The sequence below is a fragment of the Amblyomma americanum genome, chromosome 6 (genome assembly GCF_052857255.1).
Source record: "Amblyomma americanum isolate KBUSLIRL-KWMA chromosome 6, ASM5285725v1, whole genome shotgun sequence".
In the NCBI taxonomy this organism is placed as follows: domain Eukaryota; kingdom Metazoa; phylum Arthropoda; class Arachnida; order Ixodida; family Ixodidae; genus Amblyomma; species Amblyomma americanum.
The window spans coordinates 198,740,719-198,766,461 of NC_135502.1; the positions used below are offsets into that span (position 1 = coordinate 198,740,719).

Consider the following 25,743-nt stretch of genomic DNA (forward strand, 5'->3'; position numbering starts at 1 on the left):
TGCAAAACGAATAAACGTTCCAAAGTAGAGAAGACAGATATAACAAATTCAAATATTGAACGAGGCACTGCACACAGCAGTACACAAGCGGGAGTGATCTGTTGGGTTGAAAGTAGTTGTTCATGACGAACCGAAACACTGAAGCGGAGGGCCGTTCAGATATGCAATCTTGACAAACCAGACCCATGTATGTTGCATAAATAGAAAAAGAAGCTGGGAAAATGTTGCGTGACATCTATTCCAAGTCATAAAATTATTGTAGGCACAGCATTCCTGCTCTTTGTCCTGATCACTTGTAAAAGAAGGAGAGCACTGTATGCAGCCATGATTACAGATATGCACAGGTTTCAACAGAGGTGAACAGGACAGGCTATTGGCCTCCTTGCCTTTTTCACACATGGTCTAAAACTGGCAGGTATCAGATGCATAGCCTGGTAGAGCCTGCTGGTGCTGTTTGAAGAGGCGAGCTACGATCACACTTGCAAAAGGGTACAGTGCTCCATTTACTGATGTCTGCCCCTGTGCATACTCTCATGATCAGTATTCCAAATAAATACTTGGAAGCGCATTAATAAACTGCTGCTTATAAGAATGTGTTCTGTCAAGTCATCAACGGCATACACAGTTATACAGACTAGGCAGGCCTTGTGCGTTCCTAGCAGTGCAACAGCTTCAAGACACAAGCCAAGATTGCCACGAATTTCGCAAAGTAGGAGAAAGTGGTGTCTTGCCTGTTAGCACATCTTCCACATCAAGGCTCTCGGGTGGAGTATACAGTTGTCTTGATGCCCCCCTAGACCGAAGATAATTGTGCAATGCAACTGTGGCAAGCACAAGTTGCACTGCCTTGAGGGGCTTGTGTCGCATCGGCGCCCTGTATATCTGCCAGCGGCTGGCTAAAATGCCGAAAGCGTTTTCTGCAGTGCGCCTGGCACGAGAGAGCCTGAAATGAATGGGTTCAAGAATGAGGACAAAAGTGAAAAAAAAAACCCTTTCATAGCTGCTTCATCCGTTCATGACACTGTGACTAGGCAGTAAATGCTCCTATTAAGTACATAATATTCCAAAGGAACAGCGGAAGCATGGTTTACTGCATTACAAGATAGTCTGGATGCAAGAAAGTTGGTTACAATGCAAATTAAGTAGGTTGCAAGGCCACCACTCCCGAACTGCACCCGGAAAAATGGAGAATCAGCTGGATGAAAGCAAATTTCGTCATTGTGCAACCCGCACCCTGACCCTCATCATCCTCTGCCCGAGATCCAAACAATTCCCACACCAGGAAGGTACCTTTGCTGCGAAACTACTTTTGAAAATAACAGTACGCCTTCAAAAAATAAACTTAGGTGACCAAAACAGATGCAGGAATGGATATTGTGTACGATTTTACGCAGGCCGCACCTGTAGTTAAAAATCCTCTTCTCGTGCTGCAGCTCGGCGACTGGATATGGCCGCATGAGATATGGCTTGAGGCCAAATCCCTCGTCTCCCACAATTACATAGGGAGCACTGGTACAAGAGTTGGGCAGCTGCTCAGGAGGGGGAAGGCATGTTGGGTCTGACTCGATTCTTAAGCGCAGCTTTGCCTCGGTCCAGACCCCACTGTCATTTAGGCGTCCGTTTTTGCCAACATCAGCAAAGATGAAGTTGAGGTCAGCATCCACAAGTGCCATGAGAACTATACTAAATGTTCCCTTATAGTTCCTGTACGCAGCTCCACTCCCTGGTGGTGGCGTGATGACAACATGCTTGCCATCCAGTGCCCCTATGCAATGTGGGAACTGCCACAGTTCTTGAAAGCCTTGCGCTATTTGTAGCCATTCGTCGTGGCATGTGGGTGCCTGTAGAAGGGAAACAACCAAAAGTGCAACGTTGAGACATGCTTTGCTCAACTGTATATTAGTGGACGCACACAATTTCACTGTAAAAATTAGTGTACTCTCCATGACAACTTCTTTTAGTGTAGTCCATAATTTATACACCTGCACTTTTTTATTGCTTGTCAAGGAACCTTTGCAAAGCACTGTTTGCAGAAATGAACTTTTCTAGTGCCATACATTTATGTCGAGCAGTATTTTGATTGAATGTGTACATCTGCAGATTGCCTGCAGCATTACATAAACGACAACACTTCAGCATTGGTTTCCATCCTTGATAATGTGTAAAGTGTTGAAAATTACAGTAAAGTGCACATACCTTCAGCACTTTTGGCTTCAGAACTCTGTATATTGCTTGAGACACCTCAGATATAATTCCGGATATGGTATTATGTGCCACATAAAATGCAAACTGCAGCGACATTTCACTGTTTCCTGAAAGAGAGAATGTGGGCATTAGTGTAATGTGGACAACTACATTTTCTCCAGAAGGGGATTTGAATATGTGGCATACACACACGGCAAAATTATCTGTTAACCCAGCTTGCAAAACACACCAGGAAATGGTTAAAAAAAAAAAAAACTTCCCAGCTGTCCTTGCAAAGAAGTAGCATTCAATCACTGCACACCAGAGACAACTTTAGGTGCGAGTGCTGGCAGGTGCAGGTGCTGAGATGCCATTTAATATGTAACCTGCAGAAAACGGCAAAAAAAATGCAGGAAGCAGATGCTTTTAACGCCAAAACTATGTTGCAGTGGTGAGTCCCGATCGAACTGTCAAATTCGTCTGCCAGGCTTGTTTCCCTAAACACAATTCAGCCCTGTTATTTTGTATCTCCCGCCATGATATTCTGCAGTAGGCCCTATAAATGCAGTCTATCGCACTGTTTGATTTTTTTTATTCGCCACAATCGCTTTAATTGACTTCAATTAACTCACTCAGAAAACGTAATTAAAATGCTAGGCTGGTTCACACTAATTAGCATTAACAGCAATAATTAAGATGCTTAAGTGCACGTGATGATCACTGTGCGCACTTATTACAGGGAACCGATTGCTGCTGATGCGCAAGTGGAAGCCCTTGAGGAATTTTGACATGACAGCGCTTGAACGGCAGCGATCGAGCAGTATGCTGGAAATCATGTCATTCAACTAAATTTCTTACGCGATTTTAGACATAAAGCGCAAATGGTAATAAACGTCGCCTCCAGCTCCGGCACCTGAATCTCTGCTGAGTTTAAAATGTGCCGGATGTCATAGCGTGCGACGCGCTCGATCGCTCACCTGTTGCAAGGTACCGTAGAGTAATGGCCAGCCGTTCTCCTGCCTGAATAGCTTCCCTGAAAGGCGTATCTTTCTTGGTGATGTGCGGCCTTACTTCACCAAGGAGCTCTTCAAAGGTGGCCGTGTCCATCCGTATCCAGCGGCGATAATTTTCGCTGTCTTCAAGGGCCAGCTCTCGCATCAGATTTTCATAGGTGCCCTGCTGTTTCCTGCGCTGCAGCCACGGCGACACCCAGGAAGTCCGCGGCTTCTTTGCAGGCGGCTCCTCCAACAGCTCCAGCATTACTAGAGCTGCTGTAGCAACAGCAGCCGCCGATTCAGCTTCCATTTCAGACGCGCGGAGATTGCCGGAGTGTGGATGCTTTGGTCGATGCCGAGTAGCGCGGAAGGGCGGCAGCGAGAGCGGAATTCCCCCGGGAAGGTCACGTGACAAACTACCACTGCGGCGCGCCGTTTTCGTGATAACGCGAGAAGAGAGGGCACGGAGTCGGCCGATGGTTTCCGAGCGTTGTCTTGCTAGTGTGACATGGGAGTTTGCAGACCATCGGCCAACACCTGTTTGGCGAGCGAGAGGGAGCCGACGCCGACAGTCGGCCGACTGTTTTCGTCGGCGCAGTGTGACATAGAGCCAGACATCACGACGACATGGTTTTGGCAGACCGAGTCGGCCGACTGTTGGCCTAGTGTGACAGGCCCTTAAGAAAAACAGAGACCCAAACAGTCGTCTGGAGCGAGACAAAGGAAAGAGCTTTTAGCGCCTTAAAGAGCGCCCTAACAAGCCAGCCTGTGCTACGATCGCCAGACTACACAAAAGGGTTCGTTGTACAGTGCGATGCTAGTGAGCGAGGCATGGGCGTTGTACTGTGCCAAAGGGACAATGGAGAAGTGGAACACCCCGTCCTGTATGCTAGTCGTAAGCTGACCTGTCGTGAGCAGGCGTACAGCGCCACCGAAAAAGAGTGTGCGTGTCTCGTGTGGGCCGTTCAGGAATTGTCATGCTACCTAGCCGGCTCGAGGTTTATCATTGAGACGGATCACTGCCCTCTCCAATGGCTGCAGACCATCTCTCCCAAAAATGGCCGCCTCCTGCGCTGGAGCCTCGCTTTGCAACAATATTCCTTTGAGGTGCGTTACAAAAAGGGGAGTCTCAACGGTAACGCCGATGGCTTAAGTCGAAGCCCCTAACGTAGGAATCCGCCTCAAAGTTGTTTGTTAGTGATGTTTTCTTCCTGAGGCAGGATTTTTAACATATTGCTTTTGTTTAGTGTTTCAAAGTGATTATGTGCTTTCTAGTGCAATTTTCCAATTTGTGGACTCGTTCTGAGTGCTGCTTGACTACTGTAAGGAACTAGGCAGTAGTATAAAAGGGGAAAGAGCCTGGCAGAGCTTAGTGAGGGTTGTCTCGTGCTTGCTGACTGAGCAGTTGCGTTTCGGCGTAGTTCTAACGCTTGCTGGGAACGAGAACAAAAAATGGCAACTCTCCCGAAGTCACTTTGCAGTGTCCTCTGTGAACCTGAACCTGAGAACGAGGCCTTCTCTGTGCGCTGCGCTCAAGCAACGTCGAGGGACGACCGGTTTCGATTACGAGCATCATCGAGCGACATCCCTCGGGACAGCGGATGCAGTCCCCTGACCATCGGGATCTCCTTCTCCCGGCGGGGCGGTCTGTTACGTTTCGCCTACGACGCGCGGTATAGCCGGCGCGGATGCAACGGACGCCGGGGCTTCGTTCAAAGTGGCGGTCATTTTGGGCCCGTTCAGTGCTGCCGTAACGCCTCCCGCCAAGCGCGTCCAGGCAGGTTTCGATGCCACGTGTCGTCGTGTGTGCGTGTGTGTGTGTGTGTGCATGTTGGTGTCCACGCTTGTCAAAGTGCGGCAGCCGGGGAGAGGAGCTCCCCAACTGGGAGGCGAGGAGGTCTGACCGGCGCCGGCCCGGCGGACGCGTCACTTCACGTCTCAACATGTCCGTGCGTCGCCGTCTCGTGCGACTCATCCCTAGCCGTTCCTTCTTGCCCTCGACTCCGAGGGTATAAAAAGCAGCTGCCCCGGACGCCAGAGAGAGTTCAGCTCGAACCTCCTTGGAGAGCAGACGTGTTTTTGGACGCTCTCCCCTCGCGCTGGCGCCTGCCGTGTTCGCGTTGATCGCCCCTCCGTGCGTGCCGCTCGCCCTACTGGGTAACGCCGCGCGCCCCTGCGCGCGCGCTCTGCTGAGTTGGTTCTGATGTTGGAAGCGACGACGTAGCTCTCCCTCGACATCGGACGCACCGTGTCAGCGACGTGTCAACGCGCCGCTGCCCCTTCTCGCTCCGCGCGGCGCGGCCGCCGCCGCCGCGAACAATCTCCGAACGGGCCTGCTCGCCGCCCGACTCCGCCTTCCGCGGTGCGTGACGTCCCAGTGACGTGCTCGCGGGCGGGCACTCCCTGGCTTTGCGCCGGCTGTCCGTGCTCCCCGGCGCTGCCCTGACGCCGCGCGCTGCGCCGCTTTCGAGTTCGTTCACGAGTGTACAGGCGCGCTCACACTAGCGGGAAGCTTCCCGCGCCGGCACAGCGTCAACGTCGACGCTGCCTCGCAGCTCCTCGGAATGACGCTCACACTACGCGCGTTTTCTCGCTGCGGTTGTCTTGGAATGTGGAGAGAGGAGGCGCTGAGGGAGGACCCGAACGAGCAGAAAGAGAAGGGGATAGTCACGTGACACTAGAGAAGACTGGAAAGCGCACCCTGCTAGCTCCCCTCCCGTCGCCCTGGCAAAGCAGCCGCCGAGTGCCCCGGCCGGCCGGCCGGACGCGCGCAGCCTCCGCCTCCGCCGACGGGGTCACTGAACTGGGACCGACGTCACGGTTCACGGTCGGCGCCCATTGGCTGTTCTGTCACCGGCACGGGAAAAATAGGTACCGAACCCATCGCTCCGCGGGACGGGAGAGCAGGCTGTCCGCGGGAGAAAAACCGGCTTGGGCGGGAAGCGGCACGCGGGAAACGCCCGGCGTTGCGCGTTTTCCCGCTAATGTGAGCGCCCCTTACCAGAGTTTTAAAAACGCCGCGCGCCCCCGCGCGCGCGTTGGTTCCTGTTGTGTTCGGGGTTGGTGGTTCTGTGTGCCACACGGTGCCACGCATCCCCTAAATCATGAAGGCTGCTACGAGCCAGGACAAAGCTGCTCCTGCGACCATCAGTACCTCCCGCCGCAGCTCCAGTGTGGGTTGTGACCCGCACATGTTCCTGCGACACCTGGAGTTCAGTGTCCAGTCCCTCCAACAGGAACACCAGCAAGGACGTCGGCTGCTGGAAGCAGCCTCTAAGGCGCCCAGACCCCGCAGCCCATCACCTCCTGCATCCACCCAATTGTCCCCAGCGCTGACCAGACTGCGCTCGAAGGCGGCAGCTGCCTTCCTGAAGACCGCGGAGCCGGCCCCGGTTCCGCAGCGCAAGAAGACCAAGAAAGGCAAGAGGGACAAGAGCCCCCCTTCTTCCCCAACAGAGCCACAGGCCGACAGCCAGCTCCCTACTCCTGGGCCTCTTCAGGAGACTGCCACTTCCCTGGAGGAGTCTTCCACCCCCTCGGAGGTACTATCTACTCCTGTGCCCATCGAGTCCCAGGACTCCGGTCCGCCCGATGCCGCGGAGGAAAGCTGTGCGGCCCTGGCACCCCAAAGAGAGGACCACCCAGCTGACAACACCCTGGACCCACCCCCGAGCCGTCCCACATCTGCAGCACCCCCTCCCCCAGCAGAGAGGGACACTGAGGAGGGCTGGATTTTAAAGGTGCCGCGAGGGCGCCGACGTGGGGCACGCCGCCCCCCCCCCTCCCCCCTGAGGCCGTGGACAACCTGGTGGGGACCGTCCTGTTCCGGCCACGGGGAAAGGGTGACACCTTTCAGCACCGCTGCAGGTTCCAGGTTGCAGCAGAGCTGTCCAGCGTACCAGGCGTCGCCTCCGTGCGGGTCAACCCCTCACGGAATGTGGTGGCTGCGGACGCAGTCTCAGAGGAGGCCCTGGAAGCACTCCTTGCCATCCAATCCCTTGTCGGGATGGAGGTGCGAGCCCGACCGGCTGCTGACAAGGGCGTCTCCACGGGCTTCATTCATGGAGTACCTGCCGACCTTGGGGTCGCAGAGCTGCCTTCAGCACTGGAAGCATCAGTGCCCATCCTTGGAGTTCGGCGCGGCCAGGGCACCACCCTGCACGTCCGCTTTGGGGCGCCCAAACCACCGTCTCATGTAGCCATCTACAAGCTACGGCTACCAGTTCGGCCAGCCCTGCCCCGCCCCATCCAGTGCGGTCGTTGTGGCCGCCTCGACCACGTGACGGCTAGCTGCACCTACCCCAGGCGCTGTCGCCGCTGCGGCCGACAACATGGGACTGGTGCCTGTGATGCCACAGCACCAAGGTGCACGAACTGCGGCGGAGGCCACCCTTCGGACAATCCGGCCTGCCCCCGTTGGCAGGAGGAACGACGTGTGGCTGCTGCGGTTGCTGCCGCTGCGGAACCGGTGTCACGGAGGGCCATCCGGTCGGACCTCCGGACTGGGCCCAAATCGTACGCCCAGGCCGTCAAGACTTCTGCGGCTGACGCACCCAGGCCACATGAGCAGCCCATGGGCCCCCAACACTGCCCAGGAGCTACCCGTACCCAGGCTGGTCCCGTTCCTCTCCTGAGTGGCCAGTTGGACCAGCTGACGCGGACCTTGGCGACCACCCTCCAGGCCCTCACGCAGCTCCTGACAGCAGCCCATCAACCACCCCTGGGCATAGCGCAGGCCCCGCAGAGCCACAATACGCAACATGGCTAACACACCGCAGCTGGTCCCCAGACCACGGGTCCTCCAGTGGAACTGCCGGGCTCTTCGACCTCGCCTGTCTGAGCTCCATGACCGCCTTCAGCTGGAGGAGTACGATGTCCTGGTCCTCCAGGAGGTGTACCTGCAGCGGGAAAAACTGCACCTGCCAGGGTACATCGGCTATGGCAGCCGGTCCTCTTGCCAGCAGTCCTCCTGTCGGGCTGACCCTTGCTTGGAGGACAGCCATCCACCCGGACCTTCTCGGGCAGCCATCTTCGTCCGCAGGACTCTTGCCCAGGCGGAGATTTTGGTGAGTGATGCGGTTGTGGCCCCCATGGAGTTCGTCTGCGTAAGGGTCAGGCTGGGTCGAGTTGACACAGCTGTGGCAAGTGTATATGTGCGCCCCCAGACCCCCTGGGACGCCGAATCCTTGCCGCAGCTAGTCAGTCTCATTGGCGGCGACTGTTTGCTCTGCGGGGGCTTCAACGCGGCTCACCCGCGGTGGGGATCCCGCAGGGCGGATCGTCGCGGCCGGCACCTAGTTGAGGCCCTTCGCGGCACCGGGCTGCATGTTTTGAACACCGGGGTCCCCACGTTTGTCCGTCGAGGGGGCGTCCGCACATGCATTGATCTATCTATTGGGACCCCCGATGTGTTTATGGATGGCACCCGTCGGCGGACACCTGGGGTTCGGACCACTACCCTATCACTCTGACTCCTAAACCGGGCAAGAGAGCGGACTGTCGAATGTACAAGGTGGTCCACTGGGACAAGTTCCGGTACCTCCTTCGCAGCTTCTCCCTGCAGGACGACATCCTGACGCATGTTGCCAGGTGTGCGGAGGCTGCCACGATCTGCTGCGAGGTCCCCTCAGGTCAGCCCATCCCGGACCTACTCCTCCTCCAGCTGCGGGCACAACGGCGCCAGGCAGAGCGGAGGGCTCTCCGCACAGATCGACCCGAGCACTGGACCCTCTACAACCGGCTCGATGCGAAGTGCCGCCGGTCTCACAACCGACGTCGCAGAGAGTCGTGGGAGGGCATCTGTGCTTCCCTGGTGGCCGCCAGGGGGAGTGCCAGGGCGTGGCGTCTGTTCCGTTCGCTGCTGGAGCCTTCCATCTAGAGGGCCCCCTACCTGGCCATCGCAGTGGCAGGGGGACTCACCTACCAGCAGCTGGCGGACAAACTGGCAGAGGCCCTCCTTCCCCGGGAGCCTCCTCCAGCAGGACTCCACCCAAGGCGCCACTGCGTCCAGCCAGCCTGCAGCCATGCGGTGGACATCACGGCCGTCTGCTCCAGGGCCCTCACGAAAGGGGAGCTCTCTTCTGCCCTGCTGCACTCCAAGCGCCGCAGTGCCCCTGGACCAGATGGCGTCACGTACCAGATGCTGCGGAACCTGGACGACGCCATGCAGACGAGCCTGCTCCAGACGTACAACGAGGTCTGGTCAACAGGCCGCCTGCCTGAGGCCTGGCGCACAGCCCTGGTGGTCCCGGTCCTCAAGGCGGGCAAGCCACCTGCTGACCTGCTGTCCTACAGGCCGGTGTCCTTGACCTCGGCCCCAGGGAAGCTCATGGAGTCCATGGCCTTGGGGAGGCTGGAGTGGATCGCTGCGGCCACACGCTTCCTGCCCGAGCAGCAGTCTGGGTTCCGGAGGCACCGCTGTACTGCTGACGCCATAGCCGACATCGTGTCCAGCCTCGAGGATGCACGGCACTCCCACCACGTCGTCTGCCTCACACTCCTAGATGTGAAGGGGGCATTTGACAATGTCTACCATGAGGCGATCCTCGAGGCCGTGGACTGCCTTGGCGTCACCGGCAACCTTCGTGGCTACATCCAGGGCTTCCTTCGGGACCGCACAAGCTGTGTTCGAGCTGGAGGCGCTACCAGCACTCCCCAGGCCCTCACCAGAGGGGTTCCCCAGGGCAGCGTGCTGAGCCCCATGCTGTTCAACTTGGTGATGGCCCAGCTGCCCACCTGCCTCCCAGATGGCCTGAAACTACCCGTCCGCATTGCTATCTACGCGGACGACATTGCCCTATGGTGTCGCGGACCACGGCGCCAGAGGGTTCAGGTCATCAAGAACGTACAGCGGGCCATCACCAGGGTCGGCTCCTACCTGGAACGGGTTGGTCTGCAGCTCTCCCCACCAAGTCTGAGGCCATGCTGCTCAACATCCGGCCAGGAGCACGCCCAGGGAAGACCTACCTCAGCGTCGCAGGACGGGAGCTCCCATGGCGGCATTCCTGCCGCTACCTGGGCCTCCTGATCGACCGCCACCTCACCTGGCGCCCAGCCGTCAAGGCATTCTGCCGACAGGCAACCAGGGTCCGTGGCGCCATCCGGAATCTCCTGGCTGGGGGAAACGGTATCACCCCACAAATGGGGCTCCGGTTCTTCCAGGCCATGGCAGGGGCCCAGTTCCTGTACGCCCTCCCTCTGGTCCAGATGACCATACAAAAGCAGCTGGCCATCGAGCGATCTCAGAGGGCTGCAGTCCGTCTCTGTCTGGGACTTCCCCGTGGCTCCCATATCTCGGCCACACTTGCAGAGGCTGGCGTGTGGCCCATGATGCTGCAGGCCCAGCGGACTGCGCTCCGCCATGCCGAGCGTCTCCACCTCGCCCCGGACGGGCGTCCCCTCCTGGAGCGCCTCCTCGGCCACCCTCATTCTCGAATGGGGAAGGTTGCCCAGGAGTTCGAACAGCTGGTGGGTGGGCAGCCGGAGCACCTTCCTTCCCCTCCACGACCGGACCTGGGCCATCAGTTCCGGGTGCTCATGCCACCACGGGGCACCAGGCCGAAGCGCCTCACCCCTGCAGTTGGCCTCCGGCAGGAAGCAGCAGCGACCCTGGAGGAGGACCTGGCCGGCTGCACACAGCTCTACACGGACGGGTCGGTCCTCATGGGTGCTTGCCCGTCTGCCGCAGCTGCTTGCACCGCTCCTTCGTTGGGAGAAAGCCGGCAGGCCAGGCTTCCGTTCGTGGCCAGCTCGACCACAGCAGAGCTGGCGGCCCTCCACCTGGCTGCCGACATCCTGGAGTCCCACCCCGCGCTGCAGACTGTGGCCATTCTGAGCGACTCCAGGGTGGCCCTTCAGCTTCTGCAAGAGCCACGGAGCCGGCTGCCCGTCGTGCGCAAGCTGGCAGCCAGACTGGACAGAATCTGTTCCCATGGCTGCTCTATCTCCCTGGCCTGGATCCCCAGCCACGTTGGAGTCCCAGGGAATGAGGAGGCAGATGCCCTGGCCAAGGCCCCTGCTCTACTGCTGTGGTGCCCCTGGATGTGGCCAGAGGCATCGCGGAGCGGCAGCTCCTAATGGAGCACCCCAACCCCAGGGTTGCCCAAGGGAAACCCCCACAACGCCTGCCAGACAAGGGGATCACAAGACGTCAGAGGTCCCTCCTGCTCCGGCTCCGCATCGGATGCTCCTGGACCGGGGCTAGGCTCCACCGCAAGGGTTTGGCCCTCACGGCGGACTGCTCCCGCTGTGGCCATTCGGAGGAGACCATCGACCACCTCCTCCTCGATTGCCCTGCCTTGGCCACCCACCAGGCAAAGCTGGCTGCCTGCTACAGGGACCTGAGCCTTCCATCAAACTCGGCCAGTGCCCTCCTCTTCCCCACCGGCCCCAACGCTTCCAAGGCGTTCCGGTCTCTCCTCGCCTTCCTGGAGGAGACGGGTCTGGACGGCTATTGCTAGCCCAAGGCAGCTGACTGACTGTTGACGGCGTCTCCCGCATCTGTATACTCCCCCCTTTTTTCCCTTTTTCCTTCTTCCTCTGAAACCCTACCTATCCTTCTCTCTATCTGCACGCCGGCAGTGGTGGTGGTGCTTTAACACCAGTCACAGGCCCGTGCATTTTCCTTTCCTCTTCCCCTTTCATCCACTTACTACTACTACGCCAGAGAGACTTCGATTTTCTTCCGTCGAGTAACGTGGTCGCCCTGACCGGCTGCTCTTTTGCGATGCCAGAATAAACAAGTTGTTCTGTTGCCAGTCGACTCATCCTTTGCCGGGACCTTCGGATGTTTCCAGCTTTGCCCCAGGCCGCCAGGCCAACGCTACCCTTGGGGCTTGCAACCCATTTGCAACAAGTTGTAACCTCACTCCATTCAGGACGACCGAACTGTATGTGCAATTTAGTCTTGTTATAGAGGACAAGGAGGCACTCTTTTATGAACCTTGCAAATGCTGGCCCCATACCATACCTGGATGGCCAGTTCAGATGCGGATAAGGATCAAATGACACATGGACACAAAAGTCACATACGTAAACATGCACGCCTAGCGTTTCAATCACATCACATATTTGAAGTCTCTGCATTGCTTGGCTTGACACAAGGTATGATGCAAGCACAAAGTAAATACTGACGCATAGGTCCCGTAATGGTGACGGGCATGACTGACAGTAAAAACTGTTAGTGCAGTCCTATGAACATTTTAAAAAATAGGTCATTCTAGAGCACGCAAATGGCTGCTCTGGAGGTTGGAAATGTTGGTATTGATAGTAGGATGGCAGACCACATAGTAATCAATGGAGTCCAGTTAAATAAAGTACTGAAAGGAAGGTCATTAATGAATGTAAGAAAAAGGTTATGATCAAGTAGAATGCCGTTGGGATTGCCGGAGATTACAAAAAAAAACAAAGGAAGGACGAGTAGGAGCTAGCATAAACCAACTGCTGACAGCCGGCTATGATCATTTAAATTCAGCTCAGAACAGCAGAATTCAAGGCATTATTCTATAGACTGTTGCGGAAATAAACGTGCGCAGTATTATTTTTATTATTATTTAGTACATACTGCAGACCCTTTTCAGGGTCCAAGCAGGACAGGCATATATTCTTAAAACTCAAAAGATACAGAACGTTCCATTCTCAGCTAAACAGGTGGGTTGTTCGAGCTCAAATTTCGCACAGAAATGGCATTTGGTCGGCAGAACTGCTTTATACCACATTTGTAAAGGGCACTTGCCAGATTTGATCAGAAGTCGGATATTCGCATCGTCTGCGGCGACGACGAAATAAAACCAGCCGTTGTCTTAGCGATTGCACCGGTGGCGCCACCTCGTTTTTCGCTAGTGAAGATGTGGTAAAGGATCGGGGTGGGGGGTGTTTTGCGAGAGGTTTGAAGGCGCTGTTTCACGGACTGTAAATTTATTAGAGTTTTGGTCGAACTTAGATTTTGTGATCATTGATGAAGCATTTGAAAAAGCGTCTTCCAACCTCCCGCAAAATATGCTCCACCCAACTCTTTTGCCACATCTCTACACAAGAAAAATGAGATGGCGCCACCGTGGCAATCGATCAGATAAAGGCTGGTTTTGTTTTTTCATGGCCGCAGACGATGCGAATATCCGATTTATTTTTTATCTATTCAGGCAAGTACACGCGACAAATGTAGCTAAAAACATTTCTGTCGAGTAAATGCCATTTTTGTGCGACATTTGAGCTATCACGACTCACCCGTTAAGCTGCGAGAAGCATCCTAGAGCGGGCGTTTATTTGCGCAACAGTCTGTATCAAAGAGACCAAGGTGCAAGTGTATGTCAGGAAAAAATACAAGATGGCTATCAGAGCAATACTTTTTAAAAAGCGTGCCAAATTGGAAGGAGCAATTCAATGGGCCACAACAACGCAGCAGTGTGACCGTAAATATTGTTTTTCACTATTAGGAACACATGCTAATCATAGAAATGGCGTAATTATTTGGTGCTTGCGACATTATCAGAACAAAAAATTGGCAGTGGCGTAGCTCAGCAATGCCAGGATATACGTAGCGAGAGCTGCATTTCCCCCCTTGTCTAATCGCGTGGTCAGCTATACGATGATCCTTTAAATCCTCCTCTTCAGTTGTTCTTGATAATGTTGTTCTTGCCATTGCTTCATCTCGATTTCCTTGCGAAGGAACCAAGCGGCCTGTTATGCGCCGCTGGTTACGCTCCGCCTCTTGGCATCTCCGCTTGGCAAGACGTTCTTCTCCTTTGCTCAGGCGTCTCCGCCGCTCATTTTTCTGATGTTAATTCTTTCTCTGCAGAGCGGCCAAGTGCCAGGCGACGACTTCTGGGTCCGAAGGATTGATCTTCTTCTCACCACTCCGCCGCATAGCGGGAAAACGTCAGTAGCAAAAAAATAAAATAAAAATACGAGACTGCAGTCGGGTGCGGATATATTGATTGCTATAGTGAAATCTTACATTCTATGAAAAAATAGCGTTCATAAACGGTTTCCCCTTTAAATGATTTTGTCCAGAATTGTGTATGCATGGGCGATGGCTCATTGATTATTGTGCTCGGCTGCTGACCCGAAAGACGCGGGTTCGATTCCGGCCGCGGCAGTCGAATTTCAATCGAGGCGAAATTCTAGAGGCCCGTGTACTATGCGATGTCAGCACACATTAAAGAACCCCATGAGGTCTAAAATTCCGAAGCCCTTCACTACACCATCGCTTTGGGACGTCAAACCCCCGTAAAGCATAAACCAAACAATGTTCGTTGTCAAAGCAGGTTCAAGAAAGTTGGGCGTTTCTAACGTTTAGTGATCCTTTATTAACAGAAAAATTAGCTGTGGTTCAGCTGCTGCTGAACCTGCTTAGAGAGCGAAAGCTGTGAAGTATCCGAAAGCTGTGATATATCAGGTGTCCTCCGAGATGTGAGACACGTACTGCGTGATTTCCTATCCCCAAAAGTAAATTTCAGTTTTTTCACCCTGCCAGGTGGCGGTTAAAATCAGCTGTCTCATGAATGGATGGATGGAAAAATGTATTTATCAAGAGAAATCGAGGCGCGGAGGCCTCCTGGGTTTCCGCACGACCCCACTCATAGTCTGAACGTTCATGTGGCATTGGTCCATGACGTATGCGCCCCGGCTGACGGCGATCTTCTGCCTGGCCAGGTCCGCTGACCGTACTGAGGTCTCCCAGTCCTCCAGGTTCGGAGAGGTACCGGCCCATTGCGGTAGGGGACGCCGGGCATATAGGACGATGAGGGTAAGGGTAATCTAGAGATGGAAGCACAAAATGCATATGGGGGCTACCGGCAACAATTTAGAAAGATTGGCTGTTGTAGGCGACGCCAGATTGACTGTTCTCTTGCAGTGAGGGATGGGTGGGTGGTGGGTAGATTAGACGCTCAGCGCTGGAGTTTGCGGCGAGCTCAGCAAAAGAGTGCATGCGCTCCTTCGAGAAATCCTCCTCGAGGTCCTCCTGTGGCCGGTTTCTAGCCCGTCAGGCTAAGGAGTTGGCGGCCTCTTTGCCGCGATTTCCCGAGTGCGTAGCCATCCAGATGAGCTCAGAGCGTCGGGGGTGGTGCGGGGTGGGCATGAGTAGCAGGCATTGTACTGGGGGATGAACCCTGCCCCTTGCCCAGGGAGTCATGATGCGCCTTCCTTTCCTCAAAATCATCGGAGTCTATAACGCTGTCAACGCTAACGCCAATGAACACAAAGAACGGCGACGGTCTATTGCTTCAGTGCCGCGTTTCTGCTACAACGTTGTGAATGCCAACGCATGCAGCGCACATCCGTCACTACTGCCACGCAGCTTAAAGAGCGAGTGATGTTTGCACTGTCCCAGGGGGTCAGTTATGCGTCTTTGGTTTACTTTCGGAGAAAATTGAACACTGGTTTTCAAAATTCGTTTTTAGGAAAGGAAATGGCGGAGTACCTGTCTCATATATATCTCGGGACACCCTAACTGCGCCGTAAGGAAGAGATTAACGTGGTTGGGCTGAAGGTCAGCTGAAGGTTAAACTCCGGTGTAGGCGCAACGGGACGCAGGTAGTCCAGTGAAGCTTTCGCTTCAACAACAATGGAAGGAAGCGATGTTAGCAGTGGCATCTTCCAACGAATCTTGGAGAACCTGAGCTGCAGTTAGTGGGAGTAAAGGGTAGGAAGATGACATGAAGAGGGGAAGTAAAGAGGTTAGCGAAAGGAAGAAAAAGTAGCAGTAGGATGACACTATATGCACAAAATATAAAAAAAATTGAGTGCACTTACGTCTGCTTACGTGGAGAAATGCGAAAGCGTCTGTTTTGAGGCAGGGAAAGGACGCAGGAGCTCTCAGATCTCGACATCTCGACACCTCAACACCGCCTTAAACTTTTTTAATGAGAAAGCATTACTTGGCTATGTTGGCGAAGTCGTGTACGCAAAATGCGTCGGTAGCCGTTCTGTCGTTCTCACAAGAATTAGGATCACACGAATGTCTATAATCGAAATAAGATTATGTGAAGGTGATGTGCAACAAAGCCTGGGGCTGATAGGATGATTAGTTAATTAATTAGAGGAAAAAACGTTGAAAACTGTCCAAATAGGGCGGACGTCGATATAATGAGTGGACGAAAAAACAATCGTGGACGGAAAAATAGTGGAAAGTAAGCAAGGAAGTGGAAATAAAGTTTGAAGTCGTTTTAAATATATTAAATGTGTTAAAAGAACTTTGCTGGTGCCAGCACCTGTCATCGTGTTTAGAACGGTATATCCTGAAAGACGGATAGTAGTATGCAGAGAGGATTCTGAGATGGCAATGATCGAAAACGGTGCTTCGAAACAAATTGTCGGAAATCAGACAATCGTGGACGAAGGCTGCAGGAATTTTATTGGAAGATGGTGGCCTTGTTACGGATGATTTGCACGGTAGGGAGAGTAGCTGGTCTATTGAGTACTACCGCCATTGTGCAAGAAGAGGGGCAATGAATTCAAGGATTGTTAGGATGGCCTTCGCCACCGGCGAAGAGTGTGGTACAAGGAAAGCGCGGACAGCCACAACAAGCGAGCACAGCAAAGAACTGGTGCTATCGGAGTTTTGGCGAATACATCCTTCACGTGGGTGGTTCCAGGTTCCATACTGCGGCTGCCCTGGGGTGTTCACTGTTGTACTCGCTACAGGAGGTGTATCAACCTTTTGGCGCGGTGGAAGAGGAGGAAATTCAAACACGTCCTCAATGCTCAGGTGACTAGCTTTATCTTTGTCCGGCGGTTGGGGAGCTTTCTTTCCCGGCGATGAATTTTTCCTGTGGCGACTTCTCCGGATTTGGTTTTGCTCAAGTAGAGCAGTTTTTGAAGTCTAAGGTTGGACGAAATCTCGTCTGGTCGGGTAGTAGCGTCATAGGAAAACAAAAATACATGAATCGCCGACCAAAGGCTTGTGTCAATAAACGACGTTTCGGCTTCCTTACGGAAGCCTTGTTCACGAAGGCTTTTGCTGACTTATAATCTGTGTTATTTGAGTTCTTGTACCTGTAGATAATTTTATCCTTTTCGTATGCAGTGCAGCGGAAAAACGTACGCAAAAAACGGATTACGTTCGTCTTGGCCGCCCTGGTTTTATTCAGTCGGAAGTTAGCGCCTGTGTTGTGTCTGTCTTTCTCTGTCCCTTTGTCCCGTTTTGCGCTACTCTCACTTTCCATGAATATGTTGTGATTGTCGATTACTACTCTAGATTCCCTGAAGTGCTCACACTGGCGACTACAATTGCTACGGCAGTTACTGCTGCTGTGAAGAGTTGCTTTGCTCGCTTCGGGATTCCTGAAGTCGTGCGGACAGACAACGGACCTCAGTTCGTATCCAACGATTTCGCCGAGTTCGCCCGATCTTACGGATTCCACCATGAGACAAGCAGCCCTCGACACCCCCAGAGTAACGGAGAGGCCGAGCATATGGTGCGGACAGTGCATGACCTGATTGAGAAAAGCTCCGATCCGTAACTGGCCCTTCTCACTTACCGAGTCACACCTGGTGTTTCGGGCATATCTCTGGCACAATTACTGATGGGGCAAAAACTGCCTTCCGGGACTGCCAGAACGACCTCTGCCAGCATTGCCAAGTCACGAGACATTCAGGGAACATCATTCTGCAGCCAAAGTGCAACGGGGAAAGAACTACAATCGCCGTCACAGTGCAAGCCTTCTGCGTCCTGTGAAACCAGGGAACGACGTATAGATCAAGGACATTAGTTGCAGCGATCGGGTCCTCAACCCTGCTCAGCGACCTCGGTCGTATGTGGTTGAGACTCCTGGCAGCATTCTGCAGAGAAATCGTCGCCATCTGGTGCGTTTCTCAATTGGCCAGAACATCCCAGAACAGGCAGAAGCCTCGCCATCAAAACCTGAAAGGTCGCAACAAAGTTCATCCTGCTCGTTGGCGGTGAAACCTTTGCGCGTACCTTCTTCGCCTGAGATCCAGGGGTCGCCTGTGGAACAGAGTGCGCCTCAACCTCAAGAACAGGTTCGAACGCGATACGGTCGTGTAGTGAGACCGTCTCGCAGGTTGAACTTGTAACAATCTCAGGAGGGAAGATGCGATCGCCGCCATGCGTTTGTGTTGTCATGCGATGGCGCTAGGAGCGAGGGGGGGGGGGTGCGGTGCCCCTCAGTGTGTATATATTCTGCCTGCGGGCATGAATAAGGTCTTTTTGTTTGGGCTTCCCATGTTGAGGGCAGGGTAATCACTCGGTAGAGTAGAACACGTTCCACGATCGGGGTGCTATGCATACACACGACGTCGCAGTCACGTCGCAGCATATTGCCGTGAATCGCGGAAACAAAACGCGACCACCGGCGGCGGCAAGAAAACGCCTTTAATCTGACTCCGCTGTGTATACGGCACTTCTGTAAAAAATACACAAACCACGGCTCCGGCGCTAGCCGAAAGAATCTTGACGGGGTGGTCCGCAATGGGCAAGAAAAGCAGAGTTGGGGAGACTGCAGGCAATGAAACTGAAAACATGACCATCGTAACAGATCTACGTACCAAAACCCTGCAACAAATTCTTTTCCCTTCTCGTAAAAGTCTACCATCTCTCCACTGTGGTTCAAAAACCGAATCCCTGAAGTTAAAGATCCTGAACGGTGCGGTGCACAAGGAAGCCACTTGCGGGCAGCTCCGCATTGGAAAAATAATGTTTGCTATCTCTCTGGCCTTAGATGTTTTTAAAAAGAATTCTTTCGTATATCGTACGCTTAAAATCCGTTCATTACTATCACTTATTCTTGCAGTCCTCAATGGACCTTTTTATTCAAAATTTTGAATGCCGTGCTGCACTGACGCATTGAAAATATTTTTTGAGTACCATTTTCATCTAGTCTATGAGTCCTCAAAGTATCAATATAAAAGCAGGAGGATTCGCAGCAAAGATGACAAAAAACGTGACAAATAGCTTGTGGTCCGTGGTTTTATTTACGAACAAAAATATAGTTCTTGCATTTTACCTTTATAATGCAAGGTAGCTGTGTAAGTTTGTCAGACATTATTTGTCCGTGAGTGCAGTTTTAAGCACTTTACAAAAGCACTGCTACTAGCACGTCTTAAAAACACTGTTCACAATTTCACTTGTGCATGCGACATACGTTCATTTGATTGGATGTTGGAAAACACTGAATTAAACAGACCAATGTTACGAAAAGCACTGGATTATCACCAATGTCAGTTACTAAGCTAAACACATACCTGAAATATTAACACAAGAAGCATTAAGGGCTGCTTAACTATGACATGTCAAGCTTATTTAATCGAAAAGAAGTTGAAGAGCTTGTGTAAAGTAAACAAAAGGTCACGAAGACCTCCAGATTACAATTTCGTTTTTTGAAATGGAGGACAATGAACAACATTTGCAGCCACAATTCTTTGAAAGGTAATAAAGAGAGGGACGAACTTGAAATCAGCACCTAAAATTAATGAAAATTATACAATAGCAAGTCTTAAAAAGTCATGCAGAGATGACTTCAGAACTTTTTTTTTTTCAAGCGATGTTTATTGCCACAAGGCATAAAGGTTACGAAATGAGAGATGAGTAAGATGCTTAAATAAATAAAAAAGTGGGCTGATCTAATGAAATCAAGTACTGAACGATGATATGGACCCTGTGTCCAGGCAATATAGGAATCCGGATTGTCCGGTGCGAGACCCACCGCCGCCAGGTGCCGAATTCTCGTCGGCTACAGCGCCGGGCAAACCCTGGACCGGGGCTGGATATCCCCCTCACAGCCTCTGATCTTGCAGACTGGACACCTGGGGTGGTGATATAATTGCGTGTCAACGCTGGAGTTAGGGCAACCCCGACCCGTATCCTACGAAGCGCAACTTCCTCTGCACGAGTAAGAATACGGGGGAAGGTTGCCGCACACGGAGGGACTACAGCACGTGTGCGGCGCCGGAGGTGTTTCTTTCTTGTTAAAAGGAGGGTGGTGTCATCCAGAGTGAGGGCTCGAGGCAAAGACGAGGTTGGGGTTGAAAGGCGGGTAGCAGAATCTTCGCGGCTTTGTGCGCTCAGGAGGTAACGCGGGACCCGCTCAATACGGATTTGCTGCGGGATACGTGCCGCTAGACGATGGATGTCTTGGCAGATTTCTGCGGTGCGACTGACGCGTCGTTGTAGGCGTGTGACATGAAGGGCGTCGGTGCGAATGGCAATGTGGGCCGTAGGTAGCATGGGAACGGCGGCCACACAGCAAAGTGCCGCTTGTACCGCAAGCATCTCCGCACTGAAGGTGGAAGGAGGTTCTGAGAGACGAAACTTATACGTTTCGTGCAGGCCAGGCTTGCAAGGAAAGTAAACTGCCGTTGTTGTTTCGCAGGCCTGGATGCTTGCGTCAACGTACATAACGGTGGGGCCATGCGGCAGATTGGCGTTTTGCTCTGTGATTCGGTCGCGTGACGACGATGTCGCGAAGGTAGATGATGGCCGGCGTAGATCAGTTTGTTCGTTGTCGCTTAGCTGCACGAAACGCCAGGGAGGAAGAAGTGGCGGAAGCTGCTGTAGAATGGAGTGCGATGAAGCATATGCCCTGAGTGCACACGTTGTGTGTTTAAGGTTTGACTTTAGGCGGCGAGCCTCGCGTCGTTGCTGCACAAGGTCACCTTGTGTATTAAGCTGCGCATGTTCTTGGAGCGCCACGATCGGGGTAATGCGGAGAAGGCAAGTGATGATCCTCATTGCCTATCGATTAAAAGCTTGCAGGCGATCCCATTGAGCCCTCGTAAAGTGTTGGAATTGGGCTTGGTAAACGAGGCGCGGTTGCACAACCGCCCGCACCAACTGTCATGCAACATGAGAGCGGGCTCCGCCTGTTTTTAGGGGCAATTCGTCTCATCAGACCCAACGCTTGAATTGCTTGCTTTTTATCCCAAGAAAGCCAAGCAGTACCTGTTCCTGACTCGTGTATTGTAAAGCCCAAGATTTTTGTGGTCGAACTTTCTCGAATTGGAGTTCCGGATAGATGGAGACGAATAGGTGTTGCAGCCAGTTTACGGCGCCTCCATAGGTTGGAGACTGACACGAACATGGTTTGCTAACTGAAAGCTGCAGATCAATTGAAGAAGCAAAAGTCGACGTAATATCTATGGCTGATTGTAGGCCTCCTGCTTGAGTCATCAAGTTGTTGTGAGTGCACCACACCGTCATGTCAACAGTATACAATAAGAACTTAATCTCAGAGACATCATGTAAGCGCCAAGCAAGGAAGATAAAAGCAATATGAAATAATGTTGGCGATAACACCGATCCCTGGGCAATGCCGCGAAGAGGCACAAATGATCCGACGGCTTCACCACTCAGGCGTATGGCAAAATGTCGGCCTTCAAGGAAGGTTTAACAAAATTGCGCACTCTAAAGGGAAAGTGCAGCACGTCAAGCGATTCCAGGATGGCAGCATGACTGATATTATGGTGCGCCTTTTCAATGTCCATGGCCAGTACAGTACGTACTGTGGGTGCGAGTTGAGGCCAGAACTGCTGACGCCAAGAGAGCTAGTTCATCTTCTGTACCTATGGGCGTACGAAAACCAGTTTCGGCGGGATGGTAGAAACCATGCTGCTCAAGCCACCACGACAGTCTTGTGGCAAGCATTTTTTCGGTAAGCTTGCATAATGTTAGCATAAGCGATATAGGCCGGAAATTCAGAACTTCCTTATACAAAAGACTTCACAACTTCCTCCCTGCACTTCAGGCTAACTGGTGCACTCAGATTAGATTAGCAAAAGAAATGTTAGTCACCGGAGGCTACGATTTTCTTAAAATCAACGTGTAATTCCGAGCGGCTAACTTGAAGATGCAGATATACAAACTACTGTAAAATAAATACTGAACAGACATCCTACAAAAGCTCACTAAATCTACAGTAAATTATCACACGTATCCAACCTCTAACTGATGTGTTTGTTCTTCAGAAACACATAGGAAAAAGGTAACCTTAGAAAACGCATAAAATACATTCAATTTAACACAGTCACATAAAAACATAATACAAAATTTATACTAAACATATGGAGGCCTATGCTCTAGAGAAAGTTAATGAGCCCCGAGAAATATGTTAGCCACCTCATTCCAAGGAGCTTGTCGCAAATAAAATGCGGCACTCATAACTTATATGAAAAAATATAATTTAGAAACAGGAATAAAACATTAGACTGAAAACACATGCACACCTGCATTTAAATTTAACTAACAAGTAATGACTAATGCTGAAACACAAGGAAATAGTCAACCTGGTATTACCTTGACTGTGGGCACTACAAGCAAAGAAAAAACACATGGCCAAAGGTCAAAGCGATAATGGCACAGGCATTCTGTTTGATCAGGAGAAAGACATTAATCACCTTATCTTTAGGACGAAGTGAAGTAAAATTACAGAAATGTTCCCATGGCAACTGATCAGACTAAAGAACTAATAACTTAGGGTCAATGAAATGTTGCTGTTCCTGTTTGTCATGTCCTTCCACGCTGCCCCATATTGGAAGTACAGCATTTGTCAAAGTTTAGAGCCCAAGGAATTCGCTTCTGAGCCTTCTTGTTGTGCATCGCTAGCATTCCAGATCTCTTGAAGGTACAGAAAATCCTGCCCTGACCAGCATGAATGTTGGACGTCCATGGATGCTCAGAGGCCCTATTGTTATTGTACACAGGCGCGAAACGAAGAGGACGTTGTTCTGTCACTGGGCAGTCGACGACGACAAGGACGTTGCAGCTAGTGCTTGAATGACCTTGTTTTTTCGTGTCTAGGGTGTTCCGGAGTCCAGCAATGAAAATGCAGCGTGGAAGCAACAAGAAGAACGTTTATTCGTGACTGCTTGCAGACTATATAACGTAGGCGACTGCCTGATAACAGCCGAGTCATACTATGGTCATGCGAGGCAGAGGGCCCGTGCAAAGAACGCATGCGCAACTGATACATCTCCCTCGGTGTAATAGTTAGGAATCTGCAAACAAGACACGAGACACTTGACTGAAATCCCGGTTGTAACAAAGCTGGTTTGATTGCGGTCTTTGCCGGGTGGATCGCCTAGGCACCGGTTGCGTAGGCAGCGTTATTGACTGCAATGCACCTGGTGTTGCTTGGGGAGATGTCTTCGCCGTCGGAGTAGTCTTCTGAAACCTCACTTCGGAACGACTAACGTGTGGCTAGAAGATGTCGGTTGCATCGAAGTAACTGGTTGTCCTCTATAAGGACACGATATGAGCTTGGCGCTACCAGGTCCATGACTCGTGCCTTGCGATCCCAGACGTCCCCACGTACTCTCACCACTGCATCTTTCTTCAATTCGGGCAGAGGTTTCCTTTTAGAAGACCTTTGGTGGCGTCGTTGGCGCATAGCCCACTGTCGACTGAGGCAGGGGTTGAAGTGCGGCAGCCGGGTGCGCAACTTCCTGCCCTGGAGTAGTTCTCCTGGGGACCAGCCCTCGTCCAGTTGAGTTGCGCGATAGCCGAGCAGCCCCAACCAGAAGTCCTCCTTCATTTCACCTGTTTTATTCATGATCCTTTTCACGGTTTGTATACTCCTTTCTCGACGAGACCATTGGACTGTGGGAATCTCGGGCTCGACGTCACATGCGTGAAGTCATATCTGGACGCGAAGAAAGCGAACTCATAAGATGAAAACTGCGGACCATTGTGTGTACAAACTTCTAATAGAATCCCATATCTTGCAAAAACTGAGATATGTTTACCTATAACAGTGCCTCACGTTGTGTCCTCAAGTTTTCCTACTTCAGGAAAATTTGATAAAGCGTCAAATAGGCACAAGTAGTAGCTCCCGCCATAAATAAATATGTCAACACCGACTCTGTACCAGGTATGGTCGGGCGTTGGCCCGAGTACCAGTGGTTCTCTTTGTTGCTTGTATGCATATTTTTGACACACTGCGCAACCCTTAACCATATTTTCGATGACCCCGTTCAGTCCAGGCTAGAATACCAAGCGCCTGGCTCTTGCCGTGCACTTATTTATGCCTAAGTGACCCTCATGAATGCGAATGAGGATTCCTGCACTCATGGTCTTCGGGATGACGACTTTTCTTCGCTTCATCACTATTCCGTGAACTTCTGATAGCTCTGAGCAGAATGGTTTCACCCATCCTTTGATTTCTTTTCCACTCCTTAAGCAGCGCAACACCGTTTGCAAGTCAGGATCGTTGGCGGTTGCTTCAGCCAGTCGATCAAACATTTTCTTGTTTACCAGCTCTGAACTGACGCCAACTGCACGAACATCGACTTCATCCGTGAAGTCATCCGCGCCGCTTGGCCCGACCGGCGTCGATCCAGATAGCATATCGGCCAGGAACAGTTGTTTCCCTGGGACAAAGCTAAGGACGTAATCATATCTGAGTAAACGCAGAAAAAAATGCTGTAGCCGTGGTGGCATTTCCCCAATGGCTTTCGAAGCGATAGCTATCAGTGGTTTGTGGTCAGTTTCGACGACGAACTTGCGGCCATAAACAAAGTGAAAATTTCTCGCCCCCGAAAGTAATGGCCATTGTCTCTTTCTCGATTTGTGCGTATTGTTGCTCTGCCTCCGTCATTGTGTGCGATGCGTACGCTATCGGCCGCCATTTTTCGCCGTAACTCTGAAGGAGGGCCGAACAGATCCCATTCTTTGAAGTATCAGAAACGGCCTTGGTTTCTCTGGCCGGATCAAAAATGGCTAGTAAAGGCGCACTGCTCAGTATGCTGCAGACAGCTTGCCCTTCGTTGAAGTGGTTTTGCGACCATTCAAAGAGCGTGTCATTTTTAACGAGGCTTCGTAGACACGTCGTTCTCTCTGCCAGATATGGTATGTACTTCCCAAAGTAGTTGACTACGCCAAGCATTCTGTAGACTCCTGCTTTGTCCGTTGCCAGCGGCATTTTGCTTAATGGTGCAGTCATTGCGGGATTAGGCTTATTCCGTGCTGGTTAATGACGTCTCCCAACAAGTCAATTTCGGAGACCCCAAATTTGCACTTCGCAGTATAATAATTATTATTAAGCGTTAGACCGGCTTTCTTGGCTAGCTACAATGCTCTGCGGAGCCTGGCATCGTGCTCTTCCCTTGCGCTTTCCCAAATCAACATATCGTCGATATAGATTCGGACACCCGCAGCTTGGTCAAATATTTCATTCATAGTTATTTGAAAAACCTCAGGCGCGGAAGCGATTCCGAAGGGAAGTCTCAAAAACCGGTAGCGCCCAATGGGCGTGCCAATTGTGCACACTCTTGATGTAGGTTCTTCTAACGGGATTTGATGAAAGCCCGAGTACGCATCGAGGCGAGAGAAAAACTTCGCCCCAGCTAGCTCAGCCTCAATGTATTCACTTTTTGGCATTTGATAATACTCTCGCTTTAAGTACTCGTTTATGCGCCTGGGGTCAATGCACACGCGCAGTTTGCCATCCTTTTTCCTTGCTGCAGCAAACGGGCTCACCCAGTCCGTCGGCTCGCTGATTTTCGTCACGATGCCTGCCCGATCCATGCGGTCTAGCTCTTCTCGAAGGGGCTCTAGCAACGCCAGGGGCACCCGTCGCACCGGCTGGACCACCGGTGCTGCATCCTCTCGAAG

General features: G+C 52.2%; 1 protein-coding gene and 1 pseudogene across 1 annotated transcript in view; one reads left to right on the forward strand and one right to left on the reverse strand.

The window, feature by feature from the left end:
* The window catches only part of LOC144095163 (calcium-activated chloride channel regulator 4-like), a 601,494-nt gene that overhangs the window by 53,786 nt on the left and 521,965 nt on the right, over positions 1 to 25,743 (reverse strand). The gene's annotated exons all lie outside the window — the stretch shown is intronic.
* LOC144094436 (uncharacterized) lies at positions 17,357 to 18,215 on the forward strand (annotated as a pseudogene).